General features: G+C 42.4%; 1 long non-coding RNA gene across 1 annotated transcript; it reads right to left on the bottom strand.

Moving 5' to 3' along the window:
• Window positions 1-319: 319 nt before the first annotated feature.
• LOC112223313 lies at window positions 320-2,269 on the bottom strand. Its single transcript, XR_002949275.2, has 3 exons — window positions 1,800-2,269; window positions 938-1,076; window positions 320-635 (listed from the first exon to the last, which is right to left on the bottom strand). It is a non-coding gene; the product is annotated as an uncharacterized LOC112223313 (long non-coding RNA).
• Window positions 2,270-18,334: the final 16,065 nt, after the last annotated feature.

Genomic DNA, 18,334 nt, shown 5'->3' with positions numbered 1-18,334 from the left:
GGATATGACAGATTTTGCCTCAACCAATGGGTCTAGCAGTTCAATAACTACAGTACAGGCAGCTGTGAGATGCAGGAGGATGGCACACTCATACTACTCAGTAGGTAACTGACAATTCATCAGGCAGTAGCCTACAGAGTAATATGAGAAGAGTTCAATTGCTGAACTTTTGTAGATAGTCTAAACAAAGTATTTTGATAACATTCAAGTGCAACAGTTCCATGTAGAATAAACCTTACTTTACGTAAAACTGTAGAAGCAGTGTTCTGCTAGTACCAATAGATTATCTAATAACAAAAGACAATAAAAAGTAATAGATGTCTTGTAAAATTTTTATGCTGAGTTGCAAGGTCTCTCCCAATTCTGACATCAGTATTAACCTGTCTTTCAGTCAGAGGACTCCATCTGAAAAGCAACTCTTCTTCCCATCTGTAGAAAACCAAGGAAGAGTTGATGAGTGACACATTGAAAGGGTGATAATGATGTACTGTCTTATTAGTAATCACTGTTTGTCCCTTTTGAGGCGTTTGCCAACGCCTGATTGGCATGGCAGCGTAGATCAGCTCCAGGTCCCTCTCATCACAGATACTGGTCATGCAGAAGCCCGACTACGGCTCCTATATCCGACCCAGCTCCTATATCACAGAGGGAGGGAGAGAAATACTGTCACCATACAGTCATGGAAGCCAACAGTAAATACACAGTTGAAATAGCCAATCAGAGATCCTGATTCACAAGGGACACATGCCAGCATGGCACTGACTTGTTGGCATTACTCACTCTGGGCCCAATAGTCCATTGGAAGGGGGCAGCTTTCTTACAACGTACAGTACAAGACACACATATACACAGAGCACTGATTACATTATCAATGGTGGTTAGGTGAATTCCAGGACAGATAGTATTTTGACCATTGACCAGATCAAATGTGACCAACCTGATTCAAGTGTCCTCCATTACTCTCAAGCAGGACTGGTGTATGGCCACTGCCTCAGCCTTCTGTAACAGCTCCTGATATGGCAGGGGGGTTCCAACAACATTGCTGAACTACAAATCAACCAGATCTTGTACGTAGCCTGTGGATTAAATCAAATATCATCACTCAATAAACATATAGTGAGAGAATAAAAAGTTATCGTTTGGAAGTAATTTATATGCAAATAGAAGGACTGCAACTACAGAACAGATACAGGCAGGTGAATCTGACAGTGTTACTATGCAACCAGCTGTGTACGATGCTGAATGCTTGCTGATACGTTTTGTATTCGCTGACAGAGCCATATTTGTAGTAGACAACATTATTTATTTATTTTTGCCAAAGACAATACAAACTTTTACGAGAACAGGCCTGTTGTTTTTGGTTAAGCAGACGAAGCCCCCAAATGCTAGCTAGTTAGCTACCTAACTTGCAAATCCGGGTTAGTTATATCTGTCTGAGTTGAAATGAGTTGGCTAGTGTTAGCTAGATTTGAAACATTATCGAAAGTAAGCTGGCTATATCCTATGATTAGCTAGCAAGCTAGTATCCAAGTGCCTGCCCTGTATTGACCCTAAATGTCAATGGGCTACAGTTAGCTGTTGTTAGCAAGGTAACTAGCTAATGTGAGCTATGCACAATTTTCCTCTGACATGCTAGATCGCATTAGCTTCATGTATTTAGCTAGCTACAGTACCATTCCCCTTTCATCTGTGGCATCTTAGCTAGCCTGGTTCGATAGCATGATCAAATAATGTTGAATAACCAAAAGTATCTACTAGCTAACCTGGCACCAATGATCTAACTTAGCTAACGTACTCACCAACACCAGTGCAGTGGTTTGACGGTTGACAGGCAGCAGAAGTGACCGTGTCGAATGTAATCCACTCCTGGCAATATTGTTGAAATGTATTGGAAGTTTGCACCAACTTCATGGAAGCCCATTTTCACTCATAATTGCAGAGCGAAATGTGCGTTCCACCCATATGCAGCCTTGACAACACATGTCAGCTGGATGCGGACTACAACGTGTTTTCCCTGCAATTTGGCATAATTGGCAAAAGTGGGCATGATCATAATCCATACCCAACCATCCAGTAAATCGTGACGAATTCAATTACAAAACTATGTTTTGGACGAGGCTGACTTTATGACCATAATTATCCTATTTGCACTTTGTAATACATTTTGACACTATAATATTGTAACGACCCTGGGTTTATAAACGCGGAGGGGCACAGCTTTTGGGGCACAGTCGATAGCTCGCTGGACTTCGGGCCTGAAGGTCGAGGGTTCTGCCGCATATCGATGGTACATAAAGTCATTTAAAACCACGGAAGGGGCAGTTGACCTTAATGCTCCTGATAGGACCAGTAATATGTTCATTTGTTTCTCAACCGTCTCTGAACGTTAAAAAAAATGATATTAGATGATATGGATTTAAACTAATTCAACCAACCGAAAACTATTCAGTCAGGTGTTACTTTCCCCCCATCAATATACAGTATATACACTGAGTATACCAAATATTAGGAACACCTTTCCAATATTAAGTTGCACTTTAATTATTTGGGCTGTTGTGCATGGGTATGAAGGCTCAGTGTTTGTTGTTTCCATTTCATGCCTAAATTTGCTAATCTTGTCTGCAAAAAAGTGTATTAGGACATGTTTGCGATTAGCCCACTATGCTGTTTTGGGATAGCATATGAACCACAGTCGATATCTTAATATACACAATATACACAGGCAGCTAGGAAAGCAAAGGCTAGCTTTTTCAAACAGAAATTTGGATCTTGTAGCACAAACTTCAAAAAGTTCTGGGACACTAAAGTCCATGGAGAATAAGAGCACCTCCTCCCAGCTGCCCACTGCACTGAGGCTAGGAAACACTGTCACCACCGATAAATCCACGATAAATGAGAATTTCAATAAGCATTTTTCCATGACTGTCCATGCTTTCCACCTGGCTACCCCTACCCCGGTCAACAGCTCTGCACCCCCCACAGCAACTTGCCCAAGCCTCCCACAATTCTCCTTCACCCAAATCCAGATAGCTGATGTTCTGAAAGAGCTGCAAAATCTGGACCCCTAAAAATCAGCTGGGCTAGACAATCTGGACTCTCTCTTTCTAAAAATATCCACCACAATTGTTGAAACCCCTATTACTTGCCTGTTCAACCTCTCTTTCGTATCGTCTGAGATCCCCAAAGATTGGAAAGCTGCCACGGTCTTTCGAATCCCACCGTACCTTCTCCGCTATGCAATCTGGTTTCCGAGCTGGTCATGGGTGCACCTCAGCCACGCTCAAGGGTCTAAACGATATCATGACTGCCATCGATAAAAGACAATACTGTGCAGCTGTATTCATCGACCTGGCCAAGGCTTTCGACTTTGTCAATCACCAAATTCTTATCGGCAGACTCAACAGCCTTGGTTTCTCAAATGACTGCCTCGCCTGGTTCACCAACTACTTCTCAGACAGAGTTCAGTGTGTCAAATCGGAGGGCCTGTTGTCCGGACATTTGGCAGTCTCTATGAGGGTGCCACAGGGTTCAATTCTCGGGCCGACTCTTTTCTCTGTATACATCAATGATGTCGCTCTTACTGCTGGTGATTCTCTGATCCACCTCTACGCAGACGACACCATTCAGTATACTTATGGCCCTTCTTTGGACACTATTAACTAACCTCCAGACGAGCTTCAATGCCATGCAACTCTCCTTCCATGGCCTCCAACTGCTCTTAAATGCAAATAAAACTAAATGCATGCTCTTCAACCGATCGCTGCCCTCACCTGCCCACCCGTCTAGCATCAATACTCTGGACGGTTCTGACTTAGAATATGTGGGCAACTACAAATACTGAGGTGTCTGGCTAGAGTGCAAACTCACATTAACTACTTATGGCTGCAGGGGCAGTATTGAGTAGCTTGGATGAAAGGTGCCCAGAGTAAACGGCCTGCTTCTCAGTCCCAGTTGCTAGTATATGCATATTATTATTAGTATTGGATAGAAAACACTCAAGTTTCTAAAACCATTTGAATGATGTCTGTGAGTATAACATAACTCATATGGCAGGCAAAAAACCTGAGAAGAAATCCAAACAGGAAGTGGGAAATCTGAAGTTGGTCGATATTTAACCCGGCCCCTATTGAATACACAGTGGGATATGGATAAAGTTGCACTTCCTAGGGCTTCCAGTAGATGTCAACCGTCTTTAGAAACTCGAATGAGGCTTCTACTGTGTTGTGGAGCCGGATGGGAGCTGTTTGAGTCAGTGGTCTGGCAGAGAGCCAGATCCTGGTCATGCGCATTTCACATGATAGCGACCTGCGTTCCATGGCTTCTCTACAGACATAGGAATTCTCCGGTTGGAACTTTATTTAAGATTTATGATAACAACATCCTAAAGATTGATTCTATATTTAGTTTGACAAGTTTCTTCGACCTGTAATATAACTTTTGAAGTTTTCGTCCGACATTCGGATGGACCTGCACGAGCATTTGGATTTGTGTACTAAACGCGCTAACAAAAGTAGCTACTTGGACATAAATAATGGATATTATCGAACAAATCAAGCATTTATTGTGGAACTAGGATTCCTGGGAGTGCATTCTGATGAAGATCGTCAAAGGTAAGCAAATATTTATAATGTGATTTCTGATTTCTGTTGACTCCAACATGGTGGATAATTACATTTTTTGTCTGAGCTCTCTTTGCAGTCCTAAATTAAGCATCTCCAATCCAAAATTAAATCTAGAATCGGCTTCCTGTTTTGCAACAAAGCATCCTTCACTCATGCTGCCAAACATACCCTCGTAAAACTTACTATCCTACCCATCCTTGACTTTGGCGATGTAATTTACAAAATAGCCTCCAACCCTCTACTCAGCAAATTGGATGCAGTCTATCACAGTGCCATGCGTTTTGCACACCAAAGCCCTATATACTACCCACCACTGCGACCTGTATGCTCTAGTTGGCTGGCCCTCGCTTCATATTCGTTACCTAAACCCACTGGCTCCAGGTCATCTATAAGTCTTTGCTAGGTAAAGCCCTGCCTTATCTCAGCTCACTGGTTACCATAGCAGCACGCGCCAATTCCTCCTTTGGCCACATTTCCTTCCAGTTCTCTGCCGCCAATGACTGGAACGAATTGCAAAAATCACTGAAGCTGGAGACTCATATCTCCCTCACTAACTTTAAGCATCAGAACAACTTACAGATCATTGCACCTGTACATTGCCCATCTGTAAATAGTCCACCCAACTACCTCATCCCCATATTGTTTTTTGCTCCTTTGCACCCCAGTATCCCTACTTGCACATTCATCTTCTGCACATCTATCACTTTAATTGCTAAATTGTAATTATTTCGCCACTATGGCCTATTTCTTGCCTTACCTCCCTAATCGTACTTCATTTGCACACACTGAATATAGACTTTTATTGTATTATTGACTGTACGTTTGTTTATTCCATGTGTAACTCTGCGTTGTTGTTTGTGTTGCACTGCTTTGCTTTATCTTGGTCAGGTCGCAGTTGTAAATGAGAACTTGTCCTCAACTGGCCTACCCGGTTAAATAAAGATGAAATATAAATACATATTTTTTTATGCATATATGCATATATATACACACACATTCAGTGCATTCGGAAAGTATTCAGACCCCTTGACTTTTTCCACATTTTGTTACGTTACAGCCTTAAAATAAAATGTATGAAATTATTTTTTCATGTCATCAATCTACACACAATACCCCCATAATGACAAAGCAAAAACAGGTTTTTAGAATTTTATGCAAATGTATTAAAAATAAAAAACATAACATAAAATTGAGCTCAGGTGCATCCTGTTTCCACTGATCATCCTTTAGATGTGTCTACAGCTTCATTGGAGTCCACCTGTGGTAAATTCAATTGACTGGACATGATTTGGAAAAATACACACCTGTCTATATAAGGTCCCACAGTTGACAGTGTATGTCAGAGCAAACACCAAGACACAAGGTTGAAGGAATTGTCCGTAGAGCTCTGATACAGGATCTTGTCGAGGCACAGATCTGGGGAACAGTACCAAAAAATGTCTGCAGCATTGAAGGTCCCCAAGAACACAGTGGCATACATCATTCTTAAAATGGAAGAAGTTTGGAACCATCAAGACTCTTCCTAGAGCTGGCCGCCCTGCCAAACTGAGCAATCGGGGGAGAAGGGCCGTGGTCAGGGAGGTGACCAAGAACACGATGGTCGCTGATAGAGCTCCAGAGTTCCTGTGGAGAAGGGAGACCCTTCCAGAAGGACAAACATCTCTGCAGCACTCCACCAACCAGGCCTTTATTAGGCACTCTTCAGTAAAAGGCACATGACAGCCCACTAACATCCTGACCAGACTGAACACGTCGCGTGTGCGAGCATTGCAAAATAAATTTAGAAATCCATGTTATTCAATTATTGCACCCACACTGCTCGCATGCGCCAACGAGCATCTGCGTTGCCAAGGGCTAAAATAGAAGTCATTCCTATGTCTGACGCAGATCGCGTTGCAAGTCCTGCCTCTCCCATCTCCTCATTGGTTTACAAAAGCAGGTACCCACGTGCCATCTCCTCATTGGTTATACCCACGTGGGTGATTGAAAGACGAACTGTTTTGCCGGTCGTCGTGGTACTACTATGAAAGTTTAGATGCCAATCACCATATAAGTTCAAAGATGAAAAAGCCTGGAGAGAGGAGAGAGAACTAGAAACGATTCGGTTGACCGTTTTATGTGTGGATTAATTGTCGGAGTAGAAGACCTTGTGCATTTCAGGTAAAATAACACCTCAATGTTTATATCCCAGGACAAATTAGCTAGCAACAGCAAGCTAGCTAAATAGGACAAATTAGCTAGCAAGTGCAAGCTAACTAGCTAAATTGCCATAGATGTTTAATGCTTTTCGACCTGCCCCAATATTAATGTAATTGGTTCAGAGTTTGTTTTGATATTTTAACCTGCGTGTCGTGATCGCGTTTGTTGTAGGGGGACAAAATAAATTTATGCACAATGGAGCACGCGTGCAGCCGGTTTGGGTTCCGTGTTAGAGTTTGCCAAAAGGCACCGAAAGGACTCTGACCTTGAGAAACAAAATTCTCTGGTCTGATGAAATCGAGATTGAACTCTTTGGCCTGAATGCCAAGGGTCTCATCTGGAGGAAACCTGGCACCATCCCTACAGTGAAGCATGGTGGTGGCAGCGTCATGTTGTGGGGATGTTTTTCAGCGGCAGGGACTGAGAGACTAGTCACGATTGAGAGAAAGATTAACTGAGAAAAGTACAGAGAGATCTTTGATGAAAATCTGTTCCAGAGTGCTCAGGACCACAGACTGGGGCGAAGGTTAATCTTCAAACAGGACAACGACCCAAAGAACACAGCAAAGACAACGCAGCAGTGGCTTCGGGATAAGTCTCTGAATGTCCTTCAGTGGCCAAGCCAGAGCCCGGACTTGAACTCGATCGAACATCTCTAGAGAGACCTGAAAATAGCTGTACAGCGATATTCCCCATCCAACCTGACAGAGCTTGGAGTGGAGTGGGAGAATGGGAGAAACTCCAATTGTGTGCCAAGCTTGTAGTGTCATAGCCAAGAAAACTCAAGGCTGTAATCGCTGCCAAAGGTGCTTTAACAAAGTACTAAGTAAAGGGTCTGAAAACGTATGTAAATGTGATATTTCCTTTTTTACATTTTTTTTAAATACATTTGCAATTTTTTCTAAAAACTAGTTTTTGCTATGTCATTATGGGGTATTGTGTGTCGATTAATGATGGAAAAAGGCAATTTAATCAATTTTAGAATAAGGTTGTAACGTAACAAAATTAGAAAAAAATCAAGGGCTCTGAATACTTTTCGAATGCACTGTAATAATATATATATATATATACACACACACAGTACCAGTCAAAGGTTTGGACACACCTGCTCATTCAAGGGTTTTTCTTTATTTTTACTATTTTCTACATTGTAGAATAGTGAAGACAAACTATGAAATAACACATATGGAATCATGCACTAACCCGAAAAGTGTCAAACAAATTAAAATATATTTTATATTTGAGATTCTTCAACATTGGCAACCTTTGCCTAAATGACAGCTTTGCACACTCTTGGCATTCTCTCAACCAGCTTCAATTTGGCTCAACCAGAGGTAGTCACCTGGAATGCATTTCAATTCACAGGTGTGCCTTAAGTTAATTTGTGGAATTAATTTCCTCCTTAATGCCTTTGAGCCAATCACTTGTGTTGTGACAAGGTAGGGTCGGTATACAAAAGATAGCCCTATTTGGTAAAAGACAAAGTCCATATGTGACCGCCCGGCTCAAAATTTGAAATTGTGTTTTTTACATTGGATAAAAGTAGAGACTCAGAGCTACAAAATGGTATATCATACACTACAGTTGAGTTGATAAACTTACAAACTCACTTTTGAGCCCTTCTTTTTTTACACCCATTCAGTATCATTCACACCCTCTTAAGCTTTAGCTCCACCCATCTCTTTAAGGGTTGATCCAAATGTACTAACAGCAGCAGTCAAGCTAACTTGCTAGCTACTTCCAGTCATCTTTGTGAGAGAGAACAACACACTGAACATTACTCACCCTAGCAGAGCTAGTTAGGCTTTCATGTTATCCAGAGTGGTGGTAACTCAGATTGTCCTTTCGTAAATTCAGAGCGTTTCGCGTTCAGAGCGCACACCGAACGTTCTGGCCGATGCGTTTACTGACACCAGCCATATTCAACGGGTGTTGAGCATTCGTAAATTCATCAGTTTTTCTGCGGTTTCTGGCACACTCAGACGAGAGTGCTCTGAAATCGGAGTAGATGGCCAGACTGAATTTATGAACGCAATGGTTACTTGCCCCGAAATGGTTACTTGCATAGTGGAGTCTTTTGTTAAGACATGTAGCTAGCTAGCTAGGTAAACAATTAAACATAATCACAACTCATGACGATACTACCCTGCTTGAATCTGCAGGTAGCTAACAACCAAGTTCATAGTTAGCTAGCTAACATTAGGCTCTAGCTAGCCAAGCAAATGGCTCTGTCAAAATTAGAAACGTGTAATATCTGAAAATGTAGCTAGCTAGACTATCTTACCCATATACACCACTCATGATTGGACGCATCTCCTTTCAGATACCATGGTTTTCCTTAGTTTGAAGAGGTAATCCAGAGACAGGTGTTTTCTCCATCTCCTTAGCTATTATACTCTAATTCCACTGATTTCAAAACTCAGTCCTCCAGAAAGTACATAATACGTAATTTTTTAGACAGAATTACCTAGACATCATGACCAGCTCAAATAGACAGAAGCATGCTATATGGCAGACCAATCCAAACTCATCTCTCGGCATGTCCAGCCAACTCATTGTCTCAGCCAATCATGGCTAGCGGGAAGGTTACCCCCTTTTTCTTTGGCTAAACCAACTAGGCTCATAATTTAACAATTTTATTTGTATTTACAAATGACATACACGTTTGTTGTTAAGGCACATGAAAGTTCACATGTTCATGAAGGCAGAATTGTTTTTAACGTTCAAACGGCTCTCCTGTGAAGTAGTGACCCACGACATACGCCTAAGTTTCCTGAAACGGGTCACATATTATGGCATGAACAGCTCAAATAAGCAAAGAGAAATGGCAGTCCATCATTACTTTAAGACATAAAGGTCACAGAATAAAGAACATTTCAAGAACTTTGACAGTTTCTTCAAGTGCAGTCACAAAATTCATCAATCGCTATGATGAAACTGGCTCTCATGAGGACCGCCACAGGAAAGGAAGACCCAGAGATATACTCTGCAGCAGAGGTAAGTTCATTAGAGTTAACTACACCTAAGATTGCAGCCCAATTAAATGCTTCACAGAGTTCAAGTAACATCAACTGTTCACGAGCATTGAACATTAGACGAGTGGAAATCTGTCTTTTGGTCTGATGAGTCCAAATTTTGGTTCCAACCGCCGTGTCTTTGTGAGACGCAGAGTAGGTGAACAGATGATCTCCGCATGTGTGATGGTGTGGGGGTGCTTTGCTGGTGACACTGTTGTGATTTATTTAGAATTCAAGGCACACTTAACCAGCATGGCTACCACAGCATTCTGCAGCGATGCAGCATCCCACCTTGTTTGCGCTTAGTGGACTATCATTCATTTCCCAACAGGACAATGACCCAAAACACATCTCCAGGCTATGTATATGCTATTTGACCAAGGAGAGTGATGGAGTGCTGTATTAGATGACCTTGCCTCCACAATCACCCGACCTCAACCCAATTGAGATAGTGTGGGATGAGTTCGGACCGCAAAGTGAAGGAAAGGCAGCCAACAAGTGCTTAGTATATGTGGGAACTCCTGCAAGACTGTTAAAGCATTCCTCATGAAGATGGTTGAGAGAATGCCAAGAGTGTGCAAAGCTGTCATCAAGGCAAAGGGTGGCTACTTTGAAGAATCTAAACTATAAAATATATTTTGATTTGTTAAAAAAAAAGTAGGTTACTACATGATTCCATATGTGTCATTTCATAGTTTTGATGTCTTCACTTTTATTATACAATGTAGAAAATAGTTTTAAAAATTAAAGAAAAACCCTTGAATGAATAGGTGTGTCCAAACTTTTGCGTATTGTATATATACAGTATATACATGTATGTATGGATCAGCCTGTTACCGGTGCTTAGCAAACTTTTGGGAAAAATCATGTTCGACCAAATACAATGTTATTTTACAGAAAACAAATTAACAACAGACTTTCAGCATGCTTATAGGGAAGGGCACACATTATGCTCAGCACTGAAACAAATGACTGATGATTAGCTGAAAGAAAATTAGAATAATAAGATTGTGGAAGCTGTTTTGGCTTTATTTACATCCTCTGCCTTATCATGGGTTGATAATTACTTATCTATTAGAACACAGAGGTTTTTCTTTATTGGAAGCCTCTCTAATGCAAATTCAGTTGAGTGTGGAGTTCCGCAGGGCAGCCGGCTTGGGCCATTATTGTTTTCTGTTTTTACTAATGACCCTCCACTGACTTTGAATAAAGTCTGTGTATCTATGTACGCTGGTGACTCAACAGTATACACATCAGCTACAACAGTAAAATAAATAACTGGCACCCTTAAAATAGAGTTCCAGTCAGTTATAGAAGTGGTAACTAGCAATAGGCTGGTGCTAAATATTCAAAAACTAAAATCATTGTTTTTGGGACAAATCACTCGGTCAACCCTAAACCTCATCTAGATCTATTATTGAATAATGTGGCGATTGAGACTACACTGTTGGGTGTAACCCTAGATGGGAAGCTGTCATGGCCAAAACGTATAGACTCAATGGTTGCTAAAATGGTAAGAGGTCTGTCCATGATAAGACATTGCTCTGCTTTCTTGACATCTAAATCAACCACACAGGTCCTACATGCCCTAGTTTTGTCGCACCTAGTCTACTGCCCAGTTGTGTGGTCAGGTGCGGCAAAGAACATAGGCAAATTGCAGTTGGTCCAGAACAGAACAGGCACGTATTGCACTTAGATGTACACGGAGAGCGAATGTCAGTAACATGCATGTCAATCTCTCCTGGCTCAAAGTTGAGGAGAGATTGACCGCATCGCTATTGGTCTTTCTGCGAAGTGTTGAAGGTACCAAACTTTGTTCAAGCAGTTGGCACATAGCTCGGACACTCATCGGTACCACACAGACATGCAAGCAGAGGTCTCTTCACAGTCCCCAGGTCCAGATCAGAGGCTGGGAAACAAACCGTATTAAATAGAGCCATGACTACATAGAACTTTCTGCCACCCCAAGTAACTCAAGCTAGCAAAAAAAAAAAACAGATAAAAGAAAACAGATAAAAGTACATCTTGTGGCATGACAGGGACTGTGAAAAGACACACAGAAATATTTATGTATTTTATATTGTATTATGTATTGTATTATTTAGTGATATGCAACATGTGGTTGTCTCATGTCTATCTTGTGATGAATGCACTAGATGTGGGTCGCTATGGATGGGAGCATCTGCTAAATGACTAAATTGTAATATAAATGTAGTGCTATACAAACACAACAATTTCAAAGATTTTACTGAGTTACAGTTCCTATAAGGAAATCAGTCAATTGAAATTAATTCATGATTTTTTTATTTTTTTATTCACCTTTATTTAACCAGGTAGGCTAGTTGAGAACACGTTCTCATTTGCAACTGTGACCTGGCCAAGATAAAGCGTAGCAATTCGACACATACAACAACACAGAGTTACACATGGAATAAAGAAAACATAGAGTCAATAATACAGTAGAACAAAAGAAAACAAAAAGTCTATATACAGTGAGTGCAAATGAGGTAAGTTAAGGAAATAAATAGGCCATGGTGGCTAGGTAATTACAATATAGCAATTAAACACTGGAATGGTAGATCGGCAGAAGATGAATGTGCAGGTAGAGATACTGGGGTGCAAAAGAGCAAAATAAATAAATAAATAAATACCAGTATGGGGATGAGGTAGGTAGAATAGATGGGCTGTTTACAGATGGGCTATGTACAGGTGCAGTGATCTGTAAGCTGCTCTGACAGCTGGTGCTTAAAGCTAGTGAGAGAGATGTGAGTCTCCGGCTTCAGAGATTTTTGCAATTCGTTCCAGTCATGGGCAGCAGAGAACTGGAAGGAAAGACGACCAAAGGAGGAATTGGCTTTGGGGGTGACCAGTGAGATATACCTGCTGGAGCGCGTGCTACAAGTGGGTGCTGCTATGGTGACCAGTGAGCTGAGATAAGGTGGGGCTTTACCTAGCAAAGACTTGTAGATAACCTGTAGCCAGTGGGTTTGGTGACGAGTATGAAGCGAGGGCCAACCAACGAGAGCGTACAGGTCGCAATGGTGGGTAGTGTATGGGGCTTTGGTGACAAAACGGATGGCACTGTGATAGACTGCATCCAGTTTGTTGAGTAGAGTGTTGGAGGCTATTTTATAGATGACATCACCGCAGTCGAGGATCGGTAGGATGGTCAGTTTTACGAGGGTATGTTTGGCAGCATGAGTGAAGGATGCTTTGTTGCGATATAGGAAGCCGATTCTAGATATAATTTTGGATTGAAGATGCTTAATGTGAGTCTGGAAGGAGAGTTTACTGTCTAACCAGACACCAAGGTATTTGTAGTTGTCCACGTATTCTAAGTCAGAGCCGTCCAGAGTAGTGATGCTGGACGGGTGAGCAGGTGCGGGCAGTGATCGATTGAATAGCATGCATTTAGTTTTACTTGCATTTAAGAGCAGTTGGAGGCCACGGAAGGAGAGTTGTATGGCATTGAAGCTCGTCTGGAGGTTAGTTAATAGTGTCCAAAGAAGGGCCATAAGTATATTGAATGGTGTCATCTGCGTAGAGGTGGATCAGAGAATCACCAGCAGCAAGAGGAACATCATTGATGTATACAGAAAAGAGAGTCGGCCCGAGAATGGAACCCTGTGGCACACCCATAAAGATTGTCAGAGGTCCGGACAACAGGCCCTCTGATTTGACACACTGAACTCTATCAGAGAAGTAGTTGGTAAACCAGGCGAGGAAATCATTTGAGAAACCAAGGCTGTCGAGTCTGCCAATAAGAATGTTGTGATTGACAGAGTCGAAAGCCTTGGCCAGGTCGATGAATACGGCTGCACAGTAATGTCTCTTATCGATGACGGTTATGATGTCGTTTAGAACCTTGAGCGTGGCTGAGGTGCACCCATGACCAGCTCTGAAACCAGATTGCATAGCGGAGAAGGTATGGTGGGAATCGAAATGGTCAGTAATCTGTTTGTTAACTTGGCTTTTGAAGACCTTAGAAAGACAGGGTAGGATAGATATAGGTCTGTAGCAGTTTGGGTCTAGAGTGTCACCCCCTTTGAAGAGGGGGATGACCGTGGCAGCTTTCCAATCTTTGGGAATCTCAGACGATACGAAAGAGAGGTTGAACAGGCTAATAATTTTAGAAAGAGAGAGTCCAGATTGTCTAGCCCGGGTGATTTGTAGGGGTCCAGATTTTGCAGCTCTTTCAGAACATCAGCTATCTGGATTTGGGTAAAGGAGAAATGGTAGGTGCTTTGGCGGGTTGCTGTGGAGGGTGCCGGGCAGTTGACCGGGGTAGGGGTAGCCATGTGGAAAGCATGGCCAGCCATAGAGAAATGCTTATTGAAATTCTCAATTATAGTGGATTTATCAGTGGTGACAGTGTTTCCTAGCCTCAGAGCATTGGGCAGCTGGGAGGAGGTGCTCTTATTCTCCATGGACTTTACAGTGTCCCAGAACTTTTTTGAGTTAGTACTACAGGATGCAAATTTCTGTTTGAAAAAGCTTGCCTTAGCTTTTCTAACTGCCTGTGTATATTTGTTCCTAACTTCCCTGAAAAGTTGCATATCATGGGGGCTATTCGATGCTAATGCAGAACGCCACAGGATGTTTTTGTGCTGGTCAAGGGCAGACAGGTCTGGAGTGAATCAAGGACTATATCTATTCCTAGTTCTAAATTTTAGAGGGGCATGCTTATTTAAGATGGTGAGGAAGGCACTTTCAAAGAATAGCCAGGCATCATCTACTGACGGGATGAGGTCAATGTCATTCCAGGATAACCCGGCCAGGTCGATTAGAAAGGCCTGCTCGCAGAAGTGTTTCAGGGAGCGTTTGACAGTGATGAGTGGTGGTCGTTTGGTCGCAGACCCATTACGGATGCAGGCAATAAGGCAGTGATCGCTGAGATCTTGATTGAAAACAGCAGAGGTGTATTTGGAGGGTGAATTAGTTAGGATGACATCTATGAGTGGGTGGAGTGGGTGTGGGTGGAGTGGGTGGGGTTATATCCTTCCTGTTTGACCCTGTCCGGGGGTGACCTCGGATGGGGCCACAGTGTCTCCTGACCCCTCCTGTCTCAGCCTCCAGTATTTATGCTGCAGTAGTTTATGTGTCGGGGGGCTGGGGTCAGTTTGTTATATCTGGAGTACTTCTCCTGTCCTATTCGGTGTCCTGTGTGAATCTAAGTGTGCGTTCTCTAATTCTCTCCTTCTCTCTTTCTTTCTCTCTCTCTGAGGACCTGAGCCCTAGGACCTGAGCTCCAGGACTACCTGACATGATGACTCCTTGCTGTCCCCAGTCCACCTGGCCATGCTGCTGTTCCAGTTTCAACTGACCTGAGCCCTAGGACCATGCCCCAGGACTACCTGACATGATGACTCCTTGCTGTCCCCAGTCCACCTGGCCATGCTGCTGCTCCAGTTTCAACTTCCACCTGACTGTGCTGCTGCTCCAGTTTCAACTGTTCTGCCTTATTATTATTCGACCATGCTGGTCATTTATGAACATTTGAACATCTTGGCCATGTTCTGTTATAATCTCCACCCGGCACAGCCAGAAGAGGACTGGCCACCCCACATAGCCTGGTTCCTCTCTAGGTTTCTTCCTAGGTTTTGGCCTTTCTAGGGAGTTTTTCCTAGCCACCGTGCTTCTACACCTGCATTGCTTGCTGTTTGGGGTTTTAGGCTGGGTTTCTGTACAGCACTTTGAGATATCAGCTGATGTACGAAGGGCTATATAAATAAATTTGATTTGATTTGATTTGATTTATGAGGGTGCCCGTGTATACTGATTTGGGGTTGTCCCTGGTAGGTTCATTGATAATTTGTGTGAGATTAAGGGCATCAAGCTTAGTTTGTAGGATGGCCGGGGTGTTAAGCATGTCCCAGTTTAGGTCACCTAGTAGCACGAGCTCAGAAGATAGATGGGGGGCAATCAATTCACATATGGTATCGAGGGCACAGCTGCGGGCAGAGGGAGGTCTATAGCAAGTGGCAACAGTGAGAGACTTGTTTCTGGAAAGGTCAATTTTTTTCTGGAAAGGTGAAGTAGAAGCTCAAATTATTTGGGTACAGACTTAGCCTGCAGAGTTCTGTATTACTATCTATCTTTGCAGTAGATTGCAACACCGCCCCCTTTGGCAGTTCTATCTTGGTGGGAAAACGTTATAGTTAGCAATGGAGAGTTCAGGGTTTTTGGTGGATTTCCTAAGCCAGGATTCAGACACGGCTAAGACATCTGGGTTGGCAGAGTGTGCTAAAGCAGTGAGTAAAACACATTTAGGGGGTAGGCTTCTAATGTTAACATGCATGAAACCAAGGCTTTTACGTTTACAGAAGTCAACAAATGAGAGCACCCGGGGGGTGGGAGTGGAGCTAGGCACTGCAGGACCTGGATTAACCTCCACATCACCAGAGGAACAGAGGAGAAGTAGGATAAGGCTACGGCTAAAGTCTATACGAACTGGCCATCTAGCACGTTCAGAACAGAGAGTAAAAGGAGCAGGTTTCTGGGCACGATAGCATAGATTCAAGGCCATAGTGTACAGACAAAGGTAAGGTAGGATGTGAGTACATTGGAAGTAAACCTAAGCATTGAGTAATGAAGAGAGAGATACAGTCTCTAGAGATGTTTAAACCAGGTGATGTCATCGCATATGTAGGAGGTGGAACAACATGGTTGGTTAAAACCTGTTATGGCTGCAATCCCGATATCGGGATCGATATGACAACTACCAGTGAAAATAGAGGGCGCCAAATTCAAACCACAGAAATCTCATAATTACAATTCCTAAAACATACATGTGTCATATCATTTTAAAGCTATTCTCGTTGTTAATCCCACCAAAGTGTCCGATTTCAAATAGGCTTTTCAGCGAAAGCACTACAAACGATTATGTTAGGTCTCCACAAAACCACAATAAGCACAGCCATTATCCAGCAAAATATAGCATTCACAAAAAGCATAAATGAAGATAAAATTAATCACTAACCTTGAATTATCTTCATCAGATGACACTCATAGGACTTCCTGTTACACAATACATGCATGTTTTGTTTGTTAAAGTTCATATTTATATTTTTTTTAAATCGCAGTTTACATTGGCTATTTAGATTCACTAGTTCCAAAAACATCAAGTGATTTTGCGTAGCCACATCGTTTCAACAGAAATACTCATCATTAAATATAGATGATAATACAAGTTATACACATGGAATTATAGATATACCTCTCCTTAATGCAACCAATGTGTCAGATTTTTAAAAAAGCTTACGGAAAAAGCAACCCTTGCAATAATCTGAGACGGCACTCAGAACAGTAGCCAAATTAGCCTCCATGTTGGAGTCAACAGAAACCAGAAAATACATGATAAATGTTTCCTTACCTTTGATGAACTTCATCAGAATGCAGTCCTAGAAATCCCAGGTCCACAATAAATGCTTAATTTGTTCGAAAATGTCTGTTATTTATGTCCAATTAGCTACTTTGGTTAGCACGTTTGGTAAACATATCCAAAGTCACAAAGCGCGTCCACTATAACGTGACAAAATGTCCAAAAGTTCCGTAACAGTCAGTAGAAACATGTCAAACGAATCAATCTTTAGAATGTTGTTTACATATATCTTGAATAACGTTCCAACCGGAGAATTAGAATTACTTCAGATGAGCGGTGGAACGCAAGTCCTTCCCCTGTGAATGCGCCTGGTGAAAGCATGGTCCACTCATGGCTGTGCTGACTATTTCCTGTGTCAATCGACCCCCTTCACATTAGAGTCATCAGACAAAGTTCTATTGACTGCTGACATCTAGTGGAAGGCGTAGGGAGTGAAAACTCACCCATATCTCGCTGTAATTTCAATGAGACCTTGGTTGAAAATATGCCACCAGAAAAAAAAAAACAGGAAGTGGAATTTCTCAGGTTTTTGCCTGCTATATGAGTTCTGTTATACTCACAGACATAATTCAAAAACAGTTTTAGAAACTTCAGAGTGTTTTCTATCCAATACTAATAATAATAATATGCAAATATTAGCAACTATGACTGAGGAGCAGGCTGTTTGATATGGGCACCTTTCATCCAAGCTACTCAATACTGCCCCTGCAGCCATAAAAAGTTAAGGCATATTGAGCAGGGCTAGAGGCTCTACAGTGCAATAAGACAGTAATCACTAACCAGGACAGTAATGGACAAGGCATATTGATACTAGAGAGGCATGCGTAGCCAAGTGAACATATGGGTCCAGTGAGTGGTTGGGCTGGCTGGGGACACGGCAGGCCGATGCTAACAAGCTAACAGTTAGTAGGCCGGGCTAAACAAGCTAGCAGCTAGTAGACCGGGGCAAGCTAGCAGTTACAGACCGGGCAGGTAAGCTAGCAGTTAGCAGGCCAGGGCCGGCAGCTAGCAGTTAGTAGACCGGGGCAAGCTAGCAGTTAGCAGGCCAGGTTAGCAAGCAGTTAGCAGGGTCTAGCAGTTAGCAGACCGGGTTAGCAAGCAAGCAGTTAGCAAGG

The sequence above is a fragment of the Oncorhynchus tshawytscha genome, linkage group LG24, assembly GCF_018296145.1.
Source record: "Oncorhynchus tshawytscha isolate Ot180627B linkage group LG24, Otsh_v2.0, whole genome shotgun sequence".
NCBI lineage: Eukaryota > Metazoa > Chordata > Actinopteri > Salmoniformes > Salmonidae > Oncorhynchus > Oncorhynchus tshawytscha.
This window is presented reverse-complemented; position numbering and strand designations above follow the sequence as displayed.